The sequence below is a fragment of the Amblyomma mixtum genome, chromosome 8 (assembly GCF_055824585.1).
Source record: "Amblyomma mixtum isolate Tamu chromosome 8, ASM5582458v1, whole genome shotgun sequence".
Classification (NCBI taxonomy): Eukaryota; Metazoa; Arthropoda; class Arachnida; order Ixodida; family Ixodidae; genus Amblyomma; species Amblyomma mixtum.
The window spans coordinates 111,311,659-111,338,513 of record NC_143019.1 but is presented as its reverse complement, the minus strand read 5'-3'; the positions used below and the strand labels follow the sequence as shown (position 1 = coordinate 111,338,513).

General features: G+C 45.5%; 1 pseudogene; it reads left to right on the top strand.

Moving 5' to 3' along the window:
• LOC149333907 (toll-like receptor 4) overlaps positions 1–26,473 on the top strand; it is a 66,179-nt pseudogene extending 39,706 nt beyond the window's left edge.
• The last annotated feature ends 382 nt before the right edge of the window (positions 26,474–26,855 follow it).

The window sequence follows — 26,855 nt, the reverse complement described above, 5'->3', positions numbered from 1 at the left end:
GGGTCTTTTGGAACGATTGGTTCAAATACTTTTCGAAGCTCTTTCCTTATGGACTGTGTCAGTGGGTGATGGTTAACTCCACAGCTATCAGCATACCCGAAGACCGCTTCCGGCGCTGTGAGGCTCGTGTAACTGTTTTGCACGATGAGCCCTTTTCCGAGAAGCTGAGCTCAACGACTCAGTTGCCCAAAGGAAACAACTTGTCTGTGGCTGCAGTTCCCTTTCGTAGCGGCGATATTGTAGAATTGGCTAGCAGGCCTGAAGCTTTAGCATTGATCGATGCATACAGGACACTAAACAATACCTTGCATATTCACAATTTCAGTGAATGGAAAGAATTCAAAGAACGAAAGGTAGATATGTTTATTCTGAGTGACCCAGACGTACGCAACAAGATCGAATACATCTTCGCATACGCTGAGTACTCTCCAGAACCTCTGTGCTTCTTCAACCATCCAAGAGTTGACAACATCGTTACTGTCATCGACACCCCATTTACATTTCTTTGTTTTCTATTGGTGTTAGTAACTACGTTGTCTTTAGTGCTAGGTATTACGCTTATTCGTTCTCGGTACGTTTCTCAGATACGGACGAGGCCCTCTGTGTCGAACATCGTGCTTCTACTGTTGTGCGGCCTCCTTGGTAGGAGTCCACCGGGTTCTGCGGCAAACTGCCTCGCTTACCGTAGCCTTGCCACTTATTTCTGGGCACTAGGCATGTTGGCTCTCGGAAATTACATACAAAGCAGCATTACAGCCATTCGAAGCACCCCAAGTGCAATGGCAAGTGTAAAGTCATTAGGTGAACTCAACCAGCGAATAGAGGAAGGTTCCCTCTGTCCCTGCTTCGGTCACTTTTTTTACCGGTTTTACAACTTGAGGAGCACCATGTTTCGCTTGCCAGTCGTTGATAATCTCATGGATAAAGGAATTCTTAAATGCGGTCGGAAATCAGTGTTCGCCAAAGATGTCTATGAGTGTTACGAAAAAGCTCGTCAGCAGACGCACGTTGCTTTTTCCACGTGCACGGATGAAGAAATCTCCGCAGCGTTGGGCTGGAACCTGCTGCCGAGCGACCAATTAGCTATCATGCTGCGATATCCGGCTATGCACGTACAGAATCCGCTAAGGTGGGTTAATTTCGTTTTGAACCCTCTCGTTGTTAGTGCATAACAATGTCCTTCTCATTAGAACGAAACGATTAGAATGAGGCTTTGTACAGACTATAATGTGCGATGGCTATCCTCATACTTAAAGGTCATTCTTACCTTTGTCACTTTTCCCTTCCTCCTGCTGATAACATGAGTTAGACTGTTCATCTTATATTTCGCCGATAATGCATTTGCTTTGAAAGACGGTAAAAAGCAGGAGTTTTCGACGGTTATGCTTCTGTTTCCGCAATGTTACAAAGAGGTGGTAATGGTGTGATATATATATCCGCATGGAATTTAGATTACTGTCCTGCAGTGCGTGGGCAGCAGGTGTTCTGTGTTAGCTACCAATATGTTAACATATCTTTGGTTCTCTCTCCTGATGCGTGTAGCTTTCAAAACAGGATGCTCCAGGGAGACTACATCCATATCCCTGCCGGAACATCACTCACGTAACGAATCTGCGCCGGCAGGTTAATCATATCTTCTGTGTCTCCTACTAAAGAAGTGGTCAGGATTGCCGCCTGTACAGCAATTTTAGCACCTTATCCCAAGCGGTACTCGTAAGCGTTTGCCAAAGTGTTGATAACACTTCGGGGATTACTTCACTACAGCCAAGTCGAAGCTGGGGATGAGGTACCAGTATGTGCATGAGATGGTAACGGGACTGCTGATGTTTTCTTGTGACCAGCACGAGAAACCTAACTACGCGTGTGCTGCCAGCCTTTGCTTTAAGGCTTGGCGCCAGAATATAAACTGGAGAGGTGATTTCGATAGTATGGATGACAACTTTCTTGTGCAGATATTGTGAGCGTTTTTTGCCATTTAGTGCAGCTAGGTTGTCATTCATGCATTATTTATGCTAATGACAGTACTGTAGCGGCTTTCCATGCCGGATGTTTTCGACTCAGGCGCTGCTCTGCTGCTTCGGCGAATTTCAACTACTGGTCTTTTTCATGGTTCTGTGATTCTTGGCACATTTCTGGCAATGAAGTTTGGTGTCCGCTGCAATAAGTGTGTTGCTGTTGAAAATGACCCCAGTGCGTGAAGTAACCTATGACCAATTAGAAGAACGCCGCCGTTCGCACGTTGAAATCGCGCGTTGACCATCATTTTTTTATGCTGTGGGCTCTGACCTTGTCTATACATTCCTGAGTCTGCACAAAATTTTTTCACTTGATAGTGTCAGCGCGGGGTTTTGGCTTCCAATAACTGCAAAGGAGTGCTGTGAGCCAAGGACTGTGCCGGATAATCCGGCGGGGTAAGCAAATCGGTACCTTCGAAAACAATCGAGTATTCCTGCATAGTCGTTTCCCCCTCATCGTTGTAATAACGGCTAGCTCTCTATCGTATTCGTGTCGCTTTCACTCGCTGCTTAATCCATTCGTTCACGCTACTGTCTAGGCATCTTCCTGCGACTTTAACAGCTGCCATGCATTTCTATATTCCTGTTTCAACTCCTACACAGACGCGCATAAATTTACTGAGAAGAGTTTCTAACATTAGGTTCCTATCCGAAGACAACTTGGTTTTCAATATGCGCGAGGCATGGTCTGACTGTACGAGGCACGGAGAAGATCGCGGAGAAGAGCTGCTCAGGGTAGCAGCATCGGTGGTTTGGGCGCGCCCCACTACGTCGACGACAAAACCAGACCGGGCCGCGCAGGAGGTTTTCAAATCGTCAAGTGCAGCCCTACAAGCGCCGGAATGTGTCAGGAAAGCTCTGATGTAAAAATTAAATTCCCAGGCGATCATGCGACAAATCTGCTTCAGCAGTATTGGCTCCAAGAGGTGAATTATCCGGTATGGTTGATACAAGATATAGGTAAAATTAACTGTGCAAGATACGGCATATTAGAAGACTAACTCTAGTGCGGACACTATCAACGAAAAGAATATTATGCATAAAAAGCAATATACGCAAAATCGAGAAAAGCATTGCATAAAAAAATGATGGCTGATTTGCGTAGTTAGGCCCAATGTGAATTAGGTGTGCTTGCAAGTCTGCTTCCCTTGGGGTCCGGTGTTGAGACCCAATGTTCGCGGATGGGAGCTTTCCGGATAGCGATGATAGGTTAATATTCATATATGCGGAATTAGTCATCCTCTTTATTCATAGAACCCTGGGGGTTCTTCCTAATTCCCCTGGCGCAGTGGTGCAGCGGTCAAGCGATGGGTCTCTTTCCTTCGTTGGCTAATGGTGCCATCGGGTTGACTTAAGTTGTTCTGCGACCCAGGTTGGTCTTGCCGACCAGGCTCATGGATTAATTTACTCGCATATTTGGTCAGCCTGGGAAGAATTGAGACGTTAAGGTTACATTGAACTTATTGTCGAAACAGTTTGCCTAGGAGAGGCAGCTGTTTCTCGGAAACGCATAGAAGCAAGTACGTAGTATGCCTAGGCCAAACAGAAAACATCTGCGGTCGCACGTTCTGCCCAGCCGGCTAACAACAATACTCTGCGCAGATTCCTGCAACAAATATTGTAGTACCAACGATTTCAGATCAGCATTTTGGGCATCGTCGGCATATGAAGCACCTGACGAAGCACACGTGGAATTCAAATGAGATGCTGCCCATCGTGGAGCCTTCAGAGAAGATTTACAATGGTTGCAGTTTTCATCGATCCTGTCGAACTTCGATGAAGAGGCTGTCGCCGACTTTAGCACTGAGGTAACCAGCGTGGGTGTAGGGGCTATTCCCATACAGAAGGCTGGAGTGCTGAGAGTTACTGCGTTCTTGATTCATATTGCAGCGAAGAAGCACAAACACACGTAGAAGGAACACGCAAAGAACACGGACGAACGCTCAATCGGTCACATAACTTTCTGGCGCCCCCACCTATCCTTGCCGTCTCTTGGAATTCACTCCGTTACCCTCAATGACCAGTGGTTATCCTGCCTTCGGAGTACATGCCTTACCAAGGCACATATGTTTAGCCTCATTTCGACTTAATGTCATTACTCTACGTTTGTTTCCTGATCCACTTTACCGATTGCAGTCTTTTAACGTTACAATTATGATTTTTATTCCACAGCTCGCTGCGTTGTCCTTAACTTAAGCTGAACCCTTTCCGTTAGCCTCCACATTCCTGCTCCGTAGATGAGTACCGATAAGATAGAGCTGGTATATACGTTTCTCTTGAGCTATAATGATAAATCGCCATTCATGATCTCAGAGAGCCTGCCATTAGCGCTCCAGCACATACTTATTCTTCTAGCCATTCCCCTCTCATGATCCAGATCAGCAGCCACTACATTCCCTAAGAACAGGAATTCCCCTATCACACGCAACAACTGGCCACCAACTGTGAACTGCTCTACCCTTGCGAGACTGTTGAACATTACTTTGGGCTTCTGCATGTTAATTTTAAGACACCGTTCTGCTCTGCCTGTCTAACTCACCGAAAATGCTTTGCAGCTCATTTGACCAATATAGGATTTTATTTTGATCAGAAAATAGCAAACTACTTAGGTATTGTCGAATAACTCTTATCCCCAACTGTTTCCCATCCTGGCCTCAGAACACGCCCTGTAAACATGCGGTGAATAGCATTGGCGAGATTTTGTCTCCCTGCCTGACACACTTCGTCATTGGAATTTTATTGCACAATTTGTAGACCACTACGGTAGCTGTGCAGTGGTTATAGATATCTTCCAGTGTTTTTATATAATTCTTCTCCACCCTCATTCCGCAATGCCTGCGTCACTGCTGAGTTTCAACTGAATAAAATTATTTCTCGTAATCATTGAACGCTATATATAAGGGTGGGTTATATTCTGCGCATTCCTGTATCACCTGACTGGTAGTGCGAATATGGGCTATTGTCAAGTATCCTTTACAAAAACCCGCCTCATCCTTTCGCTCATTGAACTCCAAGGTTCCCTTGATTCTATTTAACAGTACCTTAGCAAATACCTTGTTGACAACAGACAGTAAGCTGATCGGTCCGTAATTCTTGAAGTCCTTGACGCATCCTTTGTTGTGAATTGAGATAATGTCCCAAGCTTCTGGTACGACCAAGGTTATAACGCATTGCGTGTAGAGGGTTGCGAGTTTTTCTAGCACAATCTCCTCTCCGTCCTTCAAGATATCAGCTGTTACCTAATCCTCACTACATGGTTTCCCCATTTGCATTGCTCCTAAGACTTTTTTTCTTCCTCCTTCTTTAATGGCGATATGTCCCACTGCTGTGCGCTACTGCGTCTTTCATTGACGTTGTTACTACAATAGCTACTGTATAGATTTGTCTAGAACTCTTCGGGTACTTTTACTATCTGAGCCATATTGCTAATTATTGCCCTCCTCGTCTCTCAGCGCTTACATTTGGTTTTTACTCATGCCTGTATTCCTCGTCACAACCTTTAGGTTACATCCGTTCTTTAAACCGTTTTTGTCAATGTTAAACGTCCTTGTGTCTGCTATCTTGCCCTTATTTATTAACTTTGATAGCTTTTGAAGTTCTATTCTGCGTGTCGAATTAGACGCCGTCATGCTTTGGAGTTTTTGATTGAAATCTTTCGCCTCCTAAGATAGTTTGCCGGTATCTTATCAAAACATCCTACTGACTTCCTCTATGGCGAACTCCGTAACCATAGCTGTAATATTGTCGTTCATTGTTTGAACATTACGGTCGTCCTCCTCAGTTAAAGCGTAATATCTATTCTGCAGCAAAATCCTGAATTCCTCTACTATCCTTCTTGCCGCTAGCTCGTTAATGGGCTTCCGTGTCACAAGTTTCATCCGACTCCTCTTTAAATCTACGCTAATGCGAGACCTTAACATTCTGTGGTCGCTACAACGGGCCTTTCTGAGTACCTTCACTTCCCCTACGATGCCGGGGTGAGCGCATTTCATTTTTGGACACGCCATTGGGGCTCTTCCACGTGCATTACCTGTTTTCTAGTTTCAGGATGATGGTATTCATGATCCGTAAATTATTTCTCTCTGCGAACTCTGGTAATAACTCTCCCCTGCTATTCCTGGAGCCCACTCCAGTGTCGCGTACCACCTCGTCGCCGGCTTTCGGCTTGCCTACATTCGCATTGAAGTCGACCATTAGAACAGTGCGCTGTTATTTTACTTACTTGATTGCCGGTGCCACGCCTTCATAGAAACCTTCACTAATCACGTCGCTATGAAATGGTGTAGGCGCGTAGACCTGCTCCACCTTCGGCTTGTGCAGATTGCTAACCTAATTGCGATAGCTGCCACCTTCTGGTTAATACTATAGAACTCCTATATGTTGCAAGCTATGTCCTCATCGATGAGCAATCCCACACCTGGTTCTCGTCGTTCCGCTAATCTACGATAGCAAAGTACGTGCCCGCTGTTTATTACTGTATACGCCTCATCACAGTCCTCCTAACCTCGCTAACCCCTATGATGTCTCATTTAATACCCGCTAGTTAATCCAACAGCACTGCTTGGCTAGACTCACTGGATAAGATTCTAGCGTTATGGTTTGTCAGGTTCAGTTTTCAATGCCGGCCTCCTGGGAGCCAATGATTCTTAGCACCCTCCGCTGCGTCACAGGTCTGACCGCCACCTTGGTCGGTTGCGCCGCAGCCGCAGGGGACTGAGGGCCAAGGACTATTTGGTTTGTTTATAGAGAGCTACGGCCAATTACTACTCCAGTGTGGCCAAATAGTGCTCTGGTGTGGAAGTGCGTTGTGGATCTGGTCACCGAGATAAGGCCACACCCCAGGTCTGGTCGTGAAATTCTATCGACGCGCTTAGTTTTTTTTATTTACACTTGGAGGAGAATTGCGCGGCACGGATGCCCTACCGCTGCGCCATTCCAGTATCGTTAGCACTGTAAGCGTGGAGTATGGAGCGAAGGCAGTTTTCTGCAGGTGGACACCAACCCCACGTACATGAAAGACAGATTGAGGTTTCCGCTGATCCAGGGCACCAGTTATGCGCCTTTCATTTCGTCAAAATCAATGGACTCTACAACGTGGTCAACTACAACGCTAAAGAACCAATTCAATGTCGGCGGACCGCTTGCTTAGTTTGGTTTGGTTTTTGAGAAAAGGAAATGGCTTAGTATCTGTCTCACAGCTCGGTGGACGCATGAACCTAGCCGCAATGGAAGGGATAAAGGAGAGAACGAGAGAAGATATATCACGTGGCTGCCAGACCCCCGCTCCTACATTTCAAGGTCACATTGCGGCGTCGATCACCCTGACTTGACTAGGCCAGTAAAGGTTTCGCTTCAAAAAAAGACATGTTGAACGGAAGCCTGTTTCCTTGTAAGTTCCTGTATATCGTCATGCATGATGCAGAATAGCTGCTACGGAACTCAAGCAACAAGTCCTTTGCTTACTAGATGAATTCGGATGTTGTGCTAAGACTCATAAAATATCTCTTTTCGCGCTCGAAATTCATACAGCATTTCGTTTTTTCTAGGTACCAGCACCGCCGCCTCCTCCTGGCCATTGCTGAAGGCGGCCTCACCGTGCCTCATCGCAGTAGGATCGCGCAAACGAGACCTAAAGCCACCATTGCAACTGAGCCATATCACATCTACTTCGCTGTTTATCTGTGTGGATGTGCTATATCGGTGGTCGCCCTATTGGGGGAACTCGCTTATCAATCCCGCTACAGAAACGCTTCTGTATAAAACTCTCCTGGACTCCGCTTTTACGCATACTGAAAACTCTCTTAACGTTGGCCATATAAACGCTCTTCCCGCGTTCATAGAATCAGTTTGTGCTAGCGACCTATCGAAATCTAAGAATAGCTAGCACTATGCGCTATGTCAAAGGTCGGCCACCAAATGATCAACTGGTCTATAGTATTTGGGAATACGGCCTGCAGTGCTGATTTGTTTATGGAAGTGGGTAGCTAATCCGCTGTTGTTGTAAGAGGGCATGTGTTGTTGTAAGAGGCGGCACCAAAATCCGAACCTGTCTTGCTAGCGTGGCTCATGTTCTGCCTCTAAGCCACGGTTCTCCGACTTTATTACCCAGTGAAGATATTACTATTCTATATTTCATGTTTTGTTCGCATTCGTGCACAGAAGCAGCATGTGCATCCTCATGCATAAAGAAGAAGCGGAAGTTTTTTGTACTTGGGCAGAAGGAAACCTTTTGTCGAAATCCAGACACGCTCACTTTCATAAACAGGATTTGCGTCGAGTAGTCAGTACCTCACTTTAACCGACAGGCTTATAATGGAACCGCCGCGGCGGCTCATTGGTTAGAGTGCTCGGCTGCTGACCCGAAAGACGCGGGTTCGATCCCGGCCGCGGCGGTTGAATTTCTTTGGAGGATAAATTCTTTAGGCCCGTGTACTGTGAGATGTAAATGCACGTTAAAGAACCCCAGGTGGTCGAAATTTCCGGAGCCCTCCTCTACAGCGTGTCTCATAGCTTTAGTCGCTTTGGAGCGTTAAACCCCATAAACCAAACCTATAATTGAACCGGATCTAAGGACCTTACGTCAGCACCATTGTAAGCGCATGCCTTCTGTAGTTGAAAGACTACAAAACCGTCCTAATCGCATTCGCCGACATGACTTTCTTCCACCTTCTGACTATACAGCCCGCTTTCAGGCTCTTGTCACCGCCGGCCACCGCCACCCTCATGGCCTTCCGGTGCCGGTACTCGTCTGCTTCGGTAATCACCACATCCGCCCGTCTCCCGTACTTCTTTGGAGCGTTTCCGCTCGATCCCTTCTTCTCCTTTCAAGGAAGGCCGTATTGATGTTCATTAGAAGTGGCGGAATCTCAATCGTGTCCTTTATATCACTGGAAATATCGCTGTACTGTCAGGGGCGGATCTATTCCCGCGGGAGAGGAGGTTGCGGTAGCTCTTGCGGCAGTTCCGAAAGTGATAAAAGGGATTATTAGTGACTCCAAGAGCGCACTGCAAAACTTCAGTAGGGGCACAGTTTCTGCAGAAGTGGTTAGTATTCTGGAGGCGGGAAAAGGGATAGAGCAGCCGATTTTGCTCGTCTCGACACCCACACATCAAGCGCTACGAGGCAATGAATGAGCACACGAGCTTGCCCGAGGACACACTTGTCGGGCGAGCTCAAGCTCTCCTCCAAACGAACTGACAGCAACAAAACGGATAGGATCCTCACCCATCGTGAAATCGCGCAGCACTACAGATTCACTAGAACGGAATATTCGCAGTCGGATAGCAAACTTAGTAAAATGGAGACACCTCGGAGGAAACTTCAGGTCGGGGTATTTCCAAACCCAAGGATCTATGGCAAAATACGTGCAGGGAAATTCTATGCTAGATGTAAGCACTGTGACGGATGTACGACCGTTCTACACACGATCCGGACATGCCCATGTTGTAATGACTACACACGCACTCCAGACTCATGAGAGGATCTGATGTACAACGTAGAACCTTAATCCAAAGAAACATCGTTAATCAATCTTTGGCCGCCGCCGAGTCCCACGGGGCTGACGCCTAGCGGGGGAGGGGTGAAGAGGGACAAAGTCTTGCGACCCTGCGATTCGCTTTAGCTCTGTTTGTTTTTCTATTCATCCACTTCCTGGAGCGCCTACTAGCTGTTAGTTGTTAGTTAAATCACCAGGTAATAATTAGGGAAGCAGGGATTAGATACCTTTTAACGACATTGTATATAGTCATTTGACACCATTAGCGCCAACCATGCACTTTTCTTCCTGGTTTAAATAGAATGTCAATAATTCGTGTTTGTTCCCTGCTGACTCACTCTGCTCTCTTCCTGTCGCCAAGTGTTACACCTGGCATTTTCGGATTGATAACTCACTTCGTTGTCCTGAATCGAAGTTCCGTTTTAGTTTGTGTGCAGGCTGAGTTGTCCTGAATAAATGAAGGAGGAATAAGAGGAAAGGCGCGGAGGTTAACCGAAGAATAATCGGTTTGCTACCCTGCACGCGGCAAGGGGTTGGCGGGATTAAAAAAAAAGAAAGAGAAAGGAGAGTAATAGAAAACTGAAGTCACATGGAAAAAAAGCGTTTGTTAAAGTCACAGCCTATTATGCAGGCCAGAAGTTCACAAGAAGCGGAGCAGTGCCTTGGAGGCCTTCACTGCCAGCGATCGCCGCGGCCAGTCGCCGAGAATCTTCATTTCGGTCAGTGGACGTGGATCTAGACGCTCCAGCGCACGGCTGAGAGACTGCCTTTCGGCGCTGTAGGCAGGGCAGTCATAAAGAATGGTGGGATATAGTCTCGTCATACCGGCAGATGGCACATGCAGGGCTATCAGGCATTCCGATTAAGAAAGAGTAATGGTTGGTGAAAGCTACACCAAACCATAGGCGACACAGTAAAGTTTCTTCATGTCGTGGTAGGCCGGATGGAAGTCGGAGCTTCAGACCTGGGTCCCAGAATTTTAAACGTGAATTGGAAAATTGGCTGGAATTCCACGCAGCAAATGTGATGTCTCGCGCAAGTGCGCGAAGCCTGCCCCCTGCGTCTGATCTCGAAAGGGGGACCAGCACAAAATCGCCGTCTTGGTGAGCAGCACGCGCTACGTATACCACCCAGTGATTGCCTGCTACGCCGCTGTGCCCCGGTAGCCATTGATAGATAATGTCATGTCCTATATTGATGGCAGACGATGCAGTTGTCGAATTTTCGCGACCAGTTGTCCATGGGCTTCCCGGCGAAGAGCAGCCTGTAAGCCTTGGAGGGCAACTTTAGAATCGGTGAAAATAGACCACTGCTGAGGGGGCTGCTGATTGATGTGTTCAACGGCGACACGAAGAGCGGTGAGTTCTGCGCCCGTCGAAGAAGTTTGGTGAGCTATCCTAGCTCTGATTTCTGTAGTTCTTGCAGGGTTGACCACGGAGCCCAAAGAATTGCTGTGGTTCACTCAGCCGTCGGTATAGACATGCACCCGGTTTGCATCGTGGTCATGAAAATATTTAAGGGTGACTTGTTTTAGTTATATCGGCGATAAATCGGTCTTCTTCCTGATGCCAGGTATTGAAAGGAGCACACACAGATTGTGCAAGCTCCAAAGTGGCGAGGATGGCCTAGAGGCGGGAGCAAACTGGGACAGCATGATGGCGCGATGTCTTAATAAGTGAGTGTGGGATAATTAGAGTAGTTCAAAACTTTCATCGTCAGGGATGTTGCTAAACAGCCATTCTTTTGTTAAAGACCTCTATTCATCTTTCCTGGCTGCTCCCTCATTTCGTTCTTCTTTCTATTCTCCTTTGCTTGTTTGTGTCCTCAGTCCTGTTTTAGATTTCGTGCCCTGGCTTATATAGCAAAACAATGTCATCAGCGAAAAACAGAACACGAAAGTATTCTCCATTGAATTAATCTGAAACACTTTTATCAGTCTTTAAAACGGCGACTAGCACTGGTGACCTTGTGACGCCCTTTCCTGACACACTTGCTGTTTAGAATTCCATATTTTTCTCTATGGAGAATCGGGCTAGCTCTGCAGTAAAATCAGATAACTTATACTACTTTTACATACGCCTCTGAGGCGTATGTATACCATGAGGCGTAAGTTGATATAGTGCTCAGTTTTCGACTAACTCAAATCATTGTAATCCAGTAATAGTGTATGAAGATTCACGCAGCAGGCCCCATGAGGAAAGGTGTGATACCTTCTTACTGTTTTTAACTTGGTACGATTATATCACCAGTCTCTTGTAGTGTTATTACCGTGTGTACCAGCACCTCTATTATGTCCAGGCTTTGTTTATAGCGGTACATGGTAATACCATGGTCACACCAATTACGAGCTGTAGTAGAAACGCCACACGGCACAAATCGCACCCAAAGCGTTACTGTACGAAACAATTATGATTTTACGTTCACTTTTTCACCATTAAATGATTGTCCAGATGCAGCGTTTCTTCACCATTTCTCCTTTTACAGAGGGTTTGTCGGGCACAGTATTGCTGAAATATGACCTTAGAAGAGCTATCCCTTTATCACTTCTGCTCATTTAGGAATATCTTAGTGAATTTTCTTAGGGAGAGATAATATCTGCTTACAACAATAAACGCAATTGTTTGCTACTAAATTTGAGCTCTTATGATCATCGGGATAGCATATTCGGTCCAAAGGATAGTGCATCTGCATCATAAAACGCAAAAATCTACTGCATAAAGTCTCAATTTACTCTCTTCATAAGAGACTTTGTAAAACACCTTTAGTATGCGTCAGATGACCAGCGCTTGATTTCTGTTATATGAGAATATTGAGAGTATTATTTGCCCATGGAGCAATTTATGCTGACTAGAGCAATCTTTTCAAAGGGATATATATTTCTTTATTTATTTTCACATGCTGCAGATGCGGTGGGGCTATGGCAGGAGTAGCAAATACATGATTGAATTAAAGAGGATACAAAAAATACAGCAACAAAGAAATACAGCAAGAAACGTTAGGGAGAGTGATGTTGAAGTACATACAAAAATTCGTTTAATGGAAGCTAACGGTTTGTACCTCGTAGTGACTTCTAGAATTCAATTGTTTGAGCGAAAAATCTCTATTTAAAAATGCTTGTAAGCGCATAAAAAGCTGTCATGTTAAGAGGATGACGTCTCCTGCCAGAAGAAATTTTTTCGAAGGTGATATATTGGCTACTGGAACGACTGGCGAATGAATAATGACATGAACAGATTTTGAAGTGTTCACGTACTGCTGTTCAGAGAGAGAGTTGTTAGATTAAGTGAAGACATGGCTGATGACGATGAGAACTGCTAGACATAAAGTCTTGTAGGCAAATCGTTGCTTTAAAAAGCATGATCAATAGGAAGCAAATTTTCAATGTTGTGGCAGTAGCGAAGATAGCAGAACAGTGCTTTGTAAATGTACAGATTACAGCTAATGGGTGCTATTGAAGTCATGACGTTCATAACGCACTGCAAATTTATTTGTCCGGGAATAGATACATTTACCGCGTTACACAAGACATTCACCTGCACTTAGGTATTATTTATGGCTCTGTACTTCTGAGGGTTCCTGTATCCCAAAAGAAAATTTCACTTCTGAGAAATTTATGGTTCATTAACCTGTAAGCTCTTGCACATTTGTAGAGTTCAGTTGAACATTCCACTTTTCTGTCTAATATGCAGCTGATTGGCACAAAATACTTATTTGTGTTCATTTAATAAGGAAGATATTGAGGATAGATGATGATTATGAGGTGGGCCCTATCTGAAATCCACTTGAATTTCCAATAGGAATGCGTTTACAGAGTGAACAAGATGTGCGAAATATTATGTATTCGCACGAGCAGAACCCATTATCTCTAAACTTGTACCGCATGATAGGCATGCAAAATTCCCTGCATTGCAAAAGAAAGCGTTTTATGAATATAAAATAAATTTTCACGTGATCGGTATGAGTGAAAATGCACCTGATGCTCCAGTTGATTAATCTTCCACCGGTGCACATATCACCTTTCAAACAAATTTTAAATTTAACGGTTGAACTGAAAACACAAATCGCTCATTTCTCGAAACTTTCTGCACTGAGATTTCCGATCGATACCGGAGGTACCTATATATACCATTAGAAGGCACGGCATGACGTTCTCGGAACATAATATTTTAGGTCCTCCCGGAGAGAGCTACACCCTTTCCATTTACAGTTTATGGGGTCACAATTTTCAGATTTTCAGATATTTTTAATGGAAGGTGGGTGGTATGCAAGTGTTTTTAGACGTGAAGTATGTAATCTTTAACAATACCCGCGAAATATACTCACTGCAAATTATCTCGAGCTGCATCACAGAGTGTGCACAAAGCAAGTGTGAAATGACGCAAACTACACAAAACGTTGAAAAGTAATGAAACGAAAAAGTTATGACACATATTAATGCGTTGAGTGCGTGGTGGGTCACCTGTAGGTCATGTCGCCTGTTTATGCTGCACGGCATGAAAATTAATTGGCACGACAAAGCAGCAAAACCAGATTAAGGTTTTCTAGGAGCCTGCAAACAACACGCATGGCACGTTGGTATTGCAAATTATTTGCGGCTCCAATACGTTTCCGGTTCCAAAAACACTGGGAGCCATGCAGCACCCAAGGAAGTAGAAGGGTGGCTCACCGGTGGGCCACTGCGCACATGGATTATGGCTCCGAACATCGCTTCTTGTGTAGGTGAAAGAAAAATTGTTTTCTGATTAATTATACTGTATCGTAGGAGCACTTATCATTTGTCCTCACCACTTTCCGTGAACTAAGTATGCAAGTTTTCTTGTAAACTGTGCTCTTTCGCATTCCTTGATACTGTGCTCATAATTCCTGATATTTTAGTCAATTGCGGATATTGTTATTTTGTTCTAGCTCCACCTGTGTTGGTCTCAGGTCCTATGTTGTTAATAACACTTCCTCTATTTACATGCATATCTTTGTCATTTTGTAACAGGTTCCTAGCATGCCTCTGCATGACAAAACATTCTTGCTGTGCTTATCGTTGCGTTTTTATCACTGAATAAAGTTGGATTTCAAGCCTCAGCGCAAAGCTAAATAGCCAGAACTATGTTGCGTTTAGCACACCAAGGCACTAACAGCGTGGAGGAGGAAGGACGACTAAGGCATAAGGTAAGTCGACTGGTTTGTGGCAACTGTTTGTAGGTTGCGGTTTACGCCGTTTTTTATCACTACTGGGGTGGTATTCTCCCGGTGCCGCCTTTTGCCATAGAGTTTCTTACTATTACCTAGAGGGAAAGGTGGCGGCGCTGCACTTCAGCCACCATGGACGCTCAAAGCATCATGGGGCGGTGAGCTACTTGTTGCGGAACAGTCGTAATTTTTCGGGAACATAGAGTGGCACTACTAAAATTTTTCATTCCGAAAACGCTGTCCGTGTGTCCGCAGACGACTTTCGCGCGAACGCAGTGGGCAAAACCCATAGTAGTGAAAACGCGACGACACACGACGCCAATAAAAGGTTTCACTTTTCCGAAATGCCATTAAAAAACCTCTCATAGTATTTAAGCAACATCTTTTTTGAAAACATAGTTACTTTTAAAAAAGCGCCTGTTAAGTACGAAATATTAGTTTTTATAGTGTTCATTACTAGGCCAATAGGAGAGCGAGTCGTCTCTAACTTTGGGCAAACTTTGCACTTAAATGCTTTTCTGCTCGTTTGTTGCAATAATTAGACAAGATTTTCAATGTTAAGACGTTTGTAGTTATCAAACAGCTTTATTCCTTGATTATTTTTTGGCCAAAAGCTGCAGTTCCGCAACAAGTAGCTCACCCCCCCCCCCCCCCTCGATGCTTTGAGCACCCATGGTGGCTGAAGTGGTCTCGAGGGGTCGCCATGCAAACTCCCATAGACGGGCTGCCAGCTTTCCCTCTAGGTAATAGTAAGAAACTCTATGCCTTTTGCGACATGTCGCACTAGGGCGGGGCCTAAAAAAGTGCGTACAGTTGCTCGAAGAAACGCAAAACACCGCCGGCACTTTCGTCGGCGGTGCTTTCATTCACTCCGAGAAGCGACAATTTACCACTGCTGATTCACTAGCAGCAGTAGTTTCGTATCTTTGATAGCAAGAATATTTACCATCACATGACGTCTAATGTTCAAAAAACATTTGCAAATTTAATATAAACTCGCTTTACTTCATTTAAGTCTATAAAACACCGCGAAAAAGCTCCAAATCTGTTTTTGTTTCGTTCCGGACGGTTGTGCTAGGTTTCTGCTGCGTTTCAGGCAGTTGCAGACGGTAGCAGTGTAGCTGGAGGTCCCATTAGGCTTGCGCGCTCCAGAATCGAGAGCGTGTCTCAAAAACTAGGCTGAATTGCAGGTTAAACTTTATCGTCGAAGCAAGGTAAGTCATAGCGAAAAGCAACAACACCAGTAGTTGCTGGTAAACATGCCGACCGGAATCGCAAGGACTGCTGAATTGGCTGAAGCGGGCGGCTCTCGCTTGGAAGGACGCCGCCATGTTTTCACGCTAAGGGCGCAAAAGCCGCAACTGCCGATTGCGTTCGTACACAAACGCTATTTCCCCATTAGCGCTCTGCGCATGCGCACTCTGGACCCGCTATACCGCTATGCACGCAATTACGCAAAGCCCTCAATACTAAAACTCTCTGATGTTCCGTTGTAGGTTTGTAAAAGTCGTCACATTGCTTTAAATCCTCTTTGGTTCGTGCAGACACTCTTTCGTTGCACTAACGCGCATTAAAACGCCTTGAAGGGTCATGTAGATGCGAGCGCAAGCGCTGCCAAGGCCATCTCGTCGCAGCGGGCAACGTCTGCTTTGTCTTCTGTTTACGACGGTGCAAAGTAAGTTCGCATGGCGAGCTGGCGAGTGGCAGCCCGGCTCAGCAGACGGTAGCCACGGTGCTGTGCTCGTTAGCAGCCAGTAATGCCCACTAAAAGCTTCATCGGTCAAGGCAAACGGGTCGCGATGTCCGCGGACACGCCACTCTTCTTCGCAACTCATAAACCAGGCAAGGAGAGTGGTATCCATGGCGTCTAGTATCAATTTCGTAGCCCGTCGCCCCCGCCAACCGCTTCAGCGCATTCCGTTGTTCGACTAAGCGGAGTAAATTGGGGCGACGTCACGATGACGAAGCAGGAAGGCGGATCCGTGTCGTCACGCCGCCGTCACCGCGGCTCGAGCCAATCAGCGAAGAGCGAATGCGACAAGTCGCAAAAGGCGACACCGGGAGAATACCACCCCTGGGCTCTCGCTGCGAACTGATAGCGATTAAGGGCCTACTTTTAATAGTTAATAACAAAATGACAGATGGCCAGCGGACATCTACTGAATATAAAGCTACAGCTAAGAATCTCTTTCACAAAGTCGACCCCGCCAAAACGGCGGCATGTCCTTTGCATATGGGCCAAGAGACGCTGTTATGTGGGGCAAGAGACGTTGTTCAGTGGCGCTAGTAACTCGCACGCAGCTGGTATAGTATGTATAAAACTTCTAAAATATTAGTGCAACTAGGACTTATATTTTTAGAGCTAAGTTGGGTAATGTTGCGTTCTGCACAACAGAACTTCTTGCTGTTGAAATCCACGTTATGCTACCGCAAAAAAAATATTAGTAGTACAAAATTAAGTGCTAGAGCCGGTTGGCTTGCCCGGAAAGATTGTTTAAATAGAAACGCGGTTGCGATGGTGGAGGAGGGAAGGTGAGATGTAGTTGACCTCTTCAGCTGGTCAGGACTTACTACTAAGCGAAGGGCCGCAAGCTCTTCTTCCCAGTTTGCGCTGACGAATCCGGACTTGGTTTTTTTCCCTGTGCGATGGCTGGAGGCCTACCGCAATATGATATATTGGAAAGGAGAGGGTGACAACAAACGCATGGTAATACGCACTAGAACTATGGAAAATACAACGGCGGGCGAGGATATAAGAACACTGGGCGGGTAGTTTTCCGGAGCTAAAATCAGGTGAGAAAAGTTATCATCACGATAAGGAAAGCAATGCTGCTGGGAAAAGGTGACAGGTTAGTAATGAAGAAAATAGAGGGACCATAGAGAGAAAAATTATGGGGCCAATTTTTACGCCATGTAAATGGGAGAGCAAATGTAAATGGCTGACTGAGTCAGCGAGCAGATCAAACGCGCGCTGAGAAGGCGCTGGCATCCAAGTACAAATTGAACGAGAGGTGCCCGTTTCCTTTTCTCCCAACCAGCTCCATAGATTTTGATGAAACGAATGGCGCGTAACGTCTCCGTGTGTCAATGGGCAGCTCAGATATGCTTGGAGGTACCTGGCGGTGGGCACGCCTCCGGCTGATTACTCCAGGATGGGAGACACGTCATTTGTGTGCCGCATTTCAGCCACGAGTTTTTCATTACGGCGGGGTTTTCGCACCGTTAGCCAAGTAACGCTCTCACACTAATATGCGTGAAACGAAGTGAAAAAATTCTTTTCAAGAAATGAAAAGAATTCCATGAGGAAGAGGTGACAGAGAAGCAACAAACGAGGCCCATAGGAGGCGCCGTGGTGCCTTAGTAGTTATGGTGCTCGGCTGGTGACCTGAAGGACACGAGTTTTATACTACGCGTTAGAGCAGTGCTAACAATTTGATTAAGGCCATACGAAAACATGTAGGAGGGGAGGAATAACTCAAGATTTCACATAAACCTACCGTACAATGTTTTAGAATTGGCTCTATTACATTACAGAAGCATCTATTAGGTTTCTTCTCAGACACCAGATTTCATTCAATTTTGTTTTCTCAAATCCTGGGTGACATTTTCGGACTTTCCAGCGAAGACAGCTTCGGATGGGTAAACCCCCGTGCTAGACCATCTTATTTTCTTGAAAAAAAGTGCGCCGGATGGGCAAAAAAAAGAGGGGTTGAACCGAGTCTCGAACCGGTTCGGAACGGCTCCTTTGAATCGTTCCGGTTCGGGTTCAGTTCAAAGATGGCGAAAGAAATATCGGTTCGGTTCGACTCCTGTTCCGGGTAAAAATACAGGTTCGGTTCCGGTTTCGGGTTCAGGTTCGGTTCCGGTTCGACACCCTGGTTGGAGCGCAGCTGAAGCAGTTTCTAGGCAACGGCGACTCAAGGTCGTTTGGGAGCCGCACCGCCAGGAGCATACGCGACGAGCTGAGCTGGCCTCCAGTAATGTTGCTTTCGCAACAAAATACATCTTCACTTGCAGAGCACACTTGCATTTCGAAAAGACGGTTCCACTGTTGCACTATTTTAAAAAAACTGAATTCGCTAACAGGTTTGTCCTGGTATGGTACACTCTACTTTTAACGGAATGATCAAGTCGTTTAGAAACATAAAAGGACTGTTTAAAATAACTTTCAAAATCAATCCCCGTTTTTGCGTGAATTATTGAGTGCAGCAATTTTAGCCTCAATTTTCTTCTACGGGATACGAGTGGTTCCCATTGCAATTCTTTTTTCATTGCTGTACAACTATCCCTTCACCCGTACCCGCCCAAGACTGTTACCCTTGCTGCCCTGTTATGACTCTGTCGAGATCTGCTCCACAATCCCTTAAGTAGTGCGAAAATGTTTAGGGTTTTTCTTCATTTCAGCGTCCAGCGGTTTAAAGTACTCCTCTTCCGCTCTTTTCAGTTTTTTCTTGTGCCCACGCGTTAGTTCAAGTAATCTGCAAAAGCTCTCTTCTCTTAAATTCTAGGGACGCACGCCTTCTTTTCCTTATCATTTTCATCGAAGTGGCAGCCACCCAAGGCTGTCTACGTTTCTTCATTCTAACCTAATTTATACTTGGCACGTGTGCATCCTTCAGCTCAAACACTTTTTCCTCAAAGGAACTCCACAATTCATGAATATCGCAGTCATCACAACAGCACTCAAAGACGGGCATGTGACCTGGTAATTTTTCGGACACCTTTGTCGTAAAAAAATACTCCCCTGGGCTCACAATCCTTTTGTCCATCATGCGGTGGTTTTATACATGCAATGACTGCGTGGTGATCACTAATGCCTGGAATAACATCAACAGCATTAAATTGGTCCGGAGAGTTGGAAAGGAATAGATCTGAAACATTTTTATCCCTAGGTAGTTCCTGAACGCACTGCAATAAGACAAAATTATCTTTGATGCCCTTCATTTTTAGATCAACTCCACAACCTGTTGAGAATACACTCATTCCATCACAGCAATGCAAATCCGGCAGATTGAAATCACCCCCGATTAATATAAGTTTTTGGTAAACCCCGGGAATGATTTCATAAAGGGATTGCAACGTGCTCAAATCAGAACTGGGTGGGCGATAAAATGATCAAACAGCGTATGATGAGTTGTCGTGTAGCGTAAGTGTGCACCATATTGATTCAACATCATTGTAATTGGCATCTAGTACTGATAATCCTAAAGAAAAATGCACCAACAGAGATACGCCCCCGCCAAAGCGGGGTCTGTCTTGGCGGTAAGCAATGAATTCATTCGGAAACACATTCAACTATCCGTGACTGAGTACCAAATACTATTTCTGCCTTTACAGACTCTAGAAGACTACACAAATCATCAACTTTATTTACAGTGCTTCTGCAGTTAACGACTACAGCAACTAAAGCTCGTTGGAGGCTTTTCCTTGGATGAAAGGGGCGTCATCATTTCATGCCGGGAACAAACACCTGTTTTTCTTTGTCCCACGTAAAATTCTTTTCGTTCAGAATAAGTCTGTTGCACTTTAGTTCTATCTTTTTTTTGCCTGCCTTTTAAATTTTTGCATATCATCTCAGTCTCTTCCGCACATTTCGTGTCTTTGTTGAATAATCTTGATCCACGCTATAGTCAGAACCCATAAACATTTTCTCGCAACTCATGACTTTCTGTTTTTGTTTTATAGGAGGCAAAATTCACTATTAAAGTTCGCAGAGTCTTATTATTGTAATGCCTGACACGGTGCGCCCTTTGTACAGTATTCAATTCGATCCCTAGCTTTGACTGACAGATGCTTTTGATTAGGTTCTCATATTCTTCTCATGTTGCGGATTGGTTGCTGTCTTTAACGCCATAGAAGACAACGGTTTGCCTACACCTTCGATTTTCGATATCGGTATTCTTGCTGTGCAAATCCTTCATTGGTTGCGGTAATAGTTTAATAACACTTACCTGTTCGTCGATTTGTGCACTAGCTTTATCGAGTTTACTGCTTTTATCCCCTATGATGGCTTCGTGCTAGCGATCCTCGTGTCAATAGTATCTAACTTAGCCATAATAGCTGCCTGACCGTTTTGTAAACTCTGGAGCAGTTCCACCTGATATTCACTAGAAGAGCCAGGATTGAGCTCTATATATTCGGAAAGGAGCTGTAGGAACACCAGGTGGAACACCCGATTCACAATCAGGCGGAACTGCTGGCAACATACAAGGTTGTGTACTCGTCTGCTTGGACAAATAGAAGCAGTTGGCATGAGTGGAGCCGGCAATGCATACAGAGGTTCTCGAATTACAAAAGGATAACGGTAACTAACCTGCATGTGCAAAAGTAGCGTGAGGCTCATGTCGGCAACCGTGCCGGCTCGATATCCCACGAATCCAAAGCGCAGCGGGTTTACGTAGGGTTGGCTGTAGTCGCGTGGCTCCTGTAGTTTGAGGAAGGTTTGTGGGTCACAGACATGAGAGTCAGTGTCAGAGTGAAGCATGGAAACGTTGATATCCGGTGAACCGCTTTTGTTGACGGTGGTCGACACGGCGGTCCCCTTCCAACAGTGCGTGGGCGACGAAAAGGGTTCGATGAGGCAGGAGGACGCTGTCTGTCCGGTCGCGCTGACCACAGCCTAGGTTCCGAGCATAAAAAAAAAAGACATGCATGTACAACAGTAGCATGAGGAGCATAACGGCAAGCGGGCCGGCTTTTTCAGTGCCATATGCAGACGAAAACACTGCTTGGAGTTCTTTGCCTACGAATCGTTATCTGCGAAGGCTTTCAGTTTGCGAAAACAAAGGCAGTATGAATCAGGAACCCTTACGGATCAAAAACTGCACATTGAGACACTGGGAGAATGAGAGAGTGGGTGCGAGTTGCGTCTTCATCACAGGAATTCAGACGTCACTCGGTAGTCAGGCTGCTGCAATCACGGGAGTTGCTTCATACCGACCGAAATTTTCGGAGGCGAAAGTTCTCCAGGATAGAAATGAATGTTTTTCGATCCGCAGCATTAGTTTCAATGCTGTTACCAATACCCACTGAAGAAAGCATCAGAAGAACGGAGATTTAACTTGAAGTTTTTCATCCGTATTATGCAATTGGGAGAACCACTGAGAGCTTTTTTGATTGAACAAATCGACGCAGTTCATGACGGGTATACCCTTGACATATATTCATGACGGGTATACCCTTGACATATATTCATGGCGGGTATACCCTTGACGGGTATACCCTTGACATAAGACCTACCATACACATTACATAAAAAGGTTGTACCGGGAAGCACTAAACGTAGTATATTTTATGTCTCTTCTTTCATGCCCTTTCGCAGAAACGCAAGGAAATCGACAAGTCTCCAAGGAGCCAAGCCTAAACCTAACTTTTTGACCCGCGTGCGGTCCTGCAGCCGGAAGATTATATTCCACTACGCTCATAATTCATCGGTAAACCTTCTCTAAATTCCGTACATGGGACGGAAGGACAGTATTGTCTTCTGGATCACGAGCAATGCATCCTACCTGCACTCGAAGACCTCAGTTTGGAAATGTGTTCACTCATGGCGATGTGCGGCTCATCATTTGTCTGCCTCAGCGGTCTCAAGACACACGAACTGTCCAACAACGAAGTGACCTCCTCTCCGCTCTGAACTTTGAGGGACTGCACAGACTGAAACAGCTCACTCTAACAAAAAATCTGATCGCCATTGGCACTCCTGCTTCTGTTTTTTTTCCGTTGCTTAGCCTAGACATTTTGGGTTTGGTGAGGAAAAAAGTTGACATCTTCTTTCCCTACATTTTAAAAGTCTGAACGTGAGCACCTTGTTGCTGTGATGTAAGTTGATTTCAAACTGGTCACAGCCTATCTTTTCCTGTATGGCAAGGCTGGAAACCCTGGAGGTGGATAGTAACAAGATTATAGTTCTGGACGACAGTGTGTACAAGGACGCTAGGGTTTTCATTTCAATAAACATTTGCAATAGCGTTTTTGACAGCACAAACTGGCGCACCCGAAATGTGGAGCAACTTCTGCTCCGACTGGAAAGAGAAGTTTGTTGCTGTAACTGTGTCATTTGTAGTGGCGAAATAGGCCCACTGGCAAACACTTCCTTCAAGAGAGTCCTTCCAAGAACTGAAGCATGCCGTCTCCCCAACTATTACGTCGTCATCAGGATGCCTGTCATTCTTGTTCTTGTGGGCTCGGTGACGGGTTATGCCCTTTACGTCTAGAGATGGTACATCGGTTACTTAGCCCGACTTCTGCGCGTCAAGATCCAAGGATATCGACGATACAAATCCGGTCAATGATTCCTCTGGGGCGCGTTCATTTCGTACCATAACTCGGACGCGGACTGGGTTCGCGACTACGTGCTACCCACGCTTGAGTCCTCCGCCCTCCAAATCAGCGTGTGCATCTGCGAGCGCGATTTCATTGCCGGTATGGGCATTGTAAAAAATGTGTGTCCTGTGTATCGCTGTTTGTGCTGAGTCGAGCGTTTTACGCCAGCCGCTGGTGCCCGTTCGAACTGACACTTCCGCAACACTGGCTATTCGAGTCGAACCACGAAAATGAGATGGTGGGCATCGTACATGAAGAAATCAAACAATCCCAAATGTGCTCTCTGCTTAAGTATTTGACCAAAATAAGACCGTAAGTTCAAGCCCCCGCCGTAGAGTCTGACGCCAGTATGAAATGGTTCTTTTGGCTGCTTTGGAAATCTGGCTGCATGAATCAACCACAGTGCACTGCAGATGAGATGAATGAACTTTCCTTTCAACGGTCTGTATTTTTCAGTAGCATTACACTATTGCCTCGGAGCTCTATATTATTTGCCTTGAAAGGTTGGCATCATTTCTAGAGCCTCCGTTTCTTTTGTGCTGTTCCTAAGGCTGCCGCCTTCATAAAGTGAAAATCACGGCAAAATGAAAATCACGCAGCATTGGAATAAGTGGGGCTTTATATCACAACTTGTTATGGTCATCATCCCAGAGCTTTATTTAAGGTACAATTGCAAATAAACAGTGATCTTTTTTTGGAAGCCTTCTATGCTTTTGTGACGGCTCGATTGTCATTACCACCTGCAAGAATTTTCTCCCACAGTTGATTCGATGTCGTGAAAAAAAGTATCATTAAGCGGTTATTCTTGGCATATTTAGGTGCAGGATGTGGCCCTTCTCACACATAGCCAAGTCCAGCTTTCTTGGACATCACCTTTAATTCTTAGGCAACGGTGCACTATTGTAAGGTACAGTGGTGAACATATTGCCGCGATTCTTTGTAGTGTTTGTTCATCCAGTCTTCAAAGCTGCCGGCACGCTGCTTTTTCGCTTTGTTTGTGATGCAAGACATGACGAGGTTTTACTCGATTGATCGCATCCAGGCGGAGCCGCTTCTACGTTGTTCCAGAGTGTCCTAGTAACTTTGAACGATTTTTTTCTGAATTGCTCTGTCAGCTTTAAACTCAGCACAGCCGAGAGCGGCGGGAATTCTGTTCGATGGCCGCCGAGCCAACCTGTCGCTACGCCGCCGCCGAGTGATTCAGTTCTTTTCGAGCGCAAATCAGCCCATATGAACAGTTTCGTTTAGAAGCCATTGCTGCTGTTTTCCTGCTCGCCTTACTGAAGTCACCGCTGCGTACAATGCTACGGGTCGACTCAGAGAAGATGAGGCAGGCGAAGTGAGAGGGCGCTTGGCGCGTGCTCCGAATTCGAATCCTGTGCAGTGGCCTGTGTTTTGGCATCCGGTGCGCCCTGTGCTTGTGTTGTGTTCAGCGTGAGTGCACCAGTGTTCTGCGTGGTGTGAACGCCTCCTGCCACGTAATAATATTAATGGGAGTGGTCTAACTTTCCCATGAGAAACAACAAAATCTTGTATTCAATGTTTCTCCTTCACCTGCACCGAGTAGTTAAGACTGCGATAGAAAGCCAATCAAATGCATTTTTGACAATAAATAGCAGAAAACTACTGGCGTCGCAAGGAGCAAAATGCAGTCATATTGATTCCTATTGCGCAGTCTCATCATGCGATAAAAAACGCGTTGAAAAGCAATTTCTCGCGGAAATCGTGCGGTTGTCCAAATTTCTGCTTACGCAATATTCGTACTTTACCCGACACACTACCACGGCCGGTCTCGACGCACGCGCTTCATCGAGCGAGCGAGCGCGTCGAGACCGGCCGTGACACTCCCTACGCTTCTCCACCTGCCGGTACGGCTCGTGCGCAGACTTTTCTGTTAGAAAGCTTTAAGCCCATGTGGGGAAGCTTCACCAGAGACTAAATCATTTCTTGTTTTCCAGAGTGGGTGAGAAAGAGATAAAGAGGAAGAGAGAAGGCGGGGTTCTTCAACCATAAGAATATGCTGGTTGGCTACTCCGCACGGGAGAGAGGGCTGAGGGGTTTCAAAAAAGGAAAAGGAGACGGGGAGAGGAGCATCGTCAGTGTTTGTTACTGAAGCCATTAGCTATCAGGAATCAAAGCAGTGCCCGGTAGGTATTGGGGACATTAGAATTCTGTGGCCATAGTACGGTGATCTTATCCTTTGTTATAAGGGGAGCACACGACAAAACGTCCCAAAGCGAATAATGCAAATTTTATTGTTTTATTTCGCACCAAGTTGTTGTGTACATTCGGCTGGTTAGTGCAAATTCTTTTGATGTTGCGGTTCAGTTCACGCTTAATGTCAACCAAGTGTCATCATCATTGCTCATCGATGTGGGCGCAAAACAAATTATCTCCTTCCATACATGACTAAGTGGGTAGTTTGAAAATTGTCTACTTCGTTGCATCAACACTTATGCTGATGAAAGCCTGCAAAAAGAACAAAAAACTAGAGCAGCCAATACACGTTTGTAGAAACATCTTCTGTACGGCCACAACTTGATACACCAGTTGCTTGCCGCCAGAATTCCCTTACTTCACTTGGTTGTTGCCACATGAAAATTGACCCCGAATGCGAACGAAAAGCTGCAATTTACATCTTTCTTGAGTGTACGGCTTGTTCAGATAAACCAAAATCACGGGAATCGCTTACGACAAAGCGCAAGCTTTCTCAGCTCTTTCAGTTTACACGTGTGCTAAATTAACTTCCTTGATTTGTATCAATTCTACAATGTAGTATACGTCCGGCCGCTTCACATTCAGTGATCAAAAAGACACCCTCCTCTTCGGCGCCAGGTTATCCGGTACAGAACAGTTTCGCAAGATGCGTGTCCCATTCATTACTTAGGTTCAATCGCTCAACAAGCGTTTTTGTTTAAAGGTGACACGGTTCATCAAGTTTCAAGGAGTGAGTTTGTTTTAGCACAACTTTTTTTCAGCTACTGCTTTTCGGCGAAACTGCGGCACGTCCTGCAAGTAAAGATAAAAATGCCAGCAAGGCTGTACAAACTTTTTGCTCTACAAAACTTAAGTAATCGCTGTACATTTCTTCATTTTTCCGTGTTATTTCAGCCACAATACAAATGACTGCTTAGATTGAAGATTGCCGTTTTCATGCGGTGGTCATTGAAGTCTTTCGGCTGCCTTGTAAACTATCTTATGACTCTTCTTTTGAACTCCCAATGGGCGCAAAGTTTTTCAGCCAGATGGTTCTGCAGGTAAACAAGTGAAAATAACTGAGGCCCAGGTCCTGGCAATTCGCCCCATGCTCCAAAATCTCCCACGTGAATTTTTTTATAAGGAGTGAGGTGGTTGCGTGCGCGGTATGGACCCGATTGCTGTCAAGGAACGATTGATTGATCAAAAACATCTTTTTTGCTCAATATTCTGAGAACATGCAGGTGGGCCGCCTAGTCCGGTAGTCCACTGGCTGCTGCTGCTGTGCTGGCCCTCCCCACCAGCCAGTGCTGACGGTCAGGATCATCGCTGATAAACAAAAAGGCAGAATCCTATGCCATATCCTCAACCAGACAGAACTGACATTCGCTCTGTGATGGTATTCAGGGGAAGCTATGTGTGTCAAAGACTTGGAAGCTCTGTCAAGGAACAACTTGTGAGCGATCCCTTACGTTTGCATCAAATGCGGTGTCATAACTTCTTCAAGGTTTCTTGATATGGAGAGAGCTAATATGGAGAGAACGCCTTCTCCACATGCTGTTGTATCGGCTCGGACCGGCAGGAAAACTGTCGACAACGGCGGCAAGTGTACATGGTCGGCATCAACTTTCATCGCAAA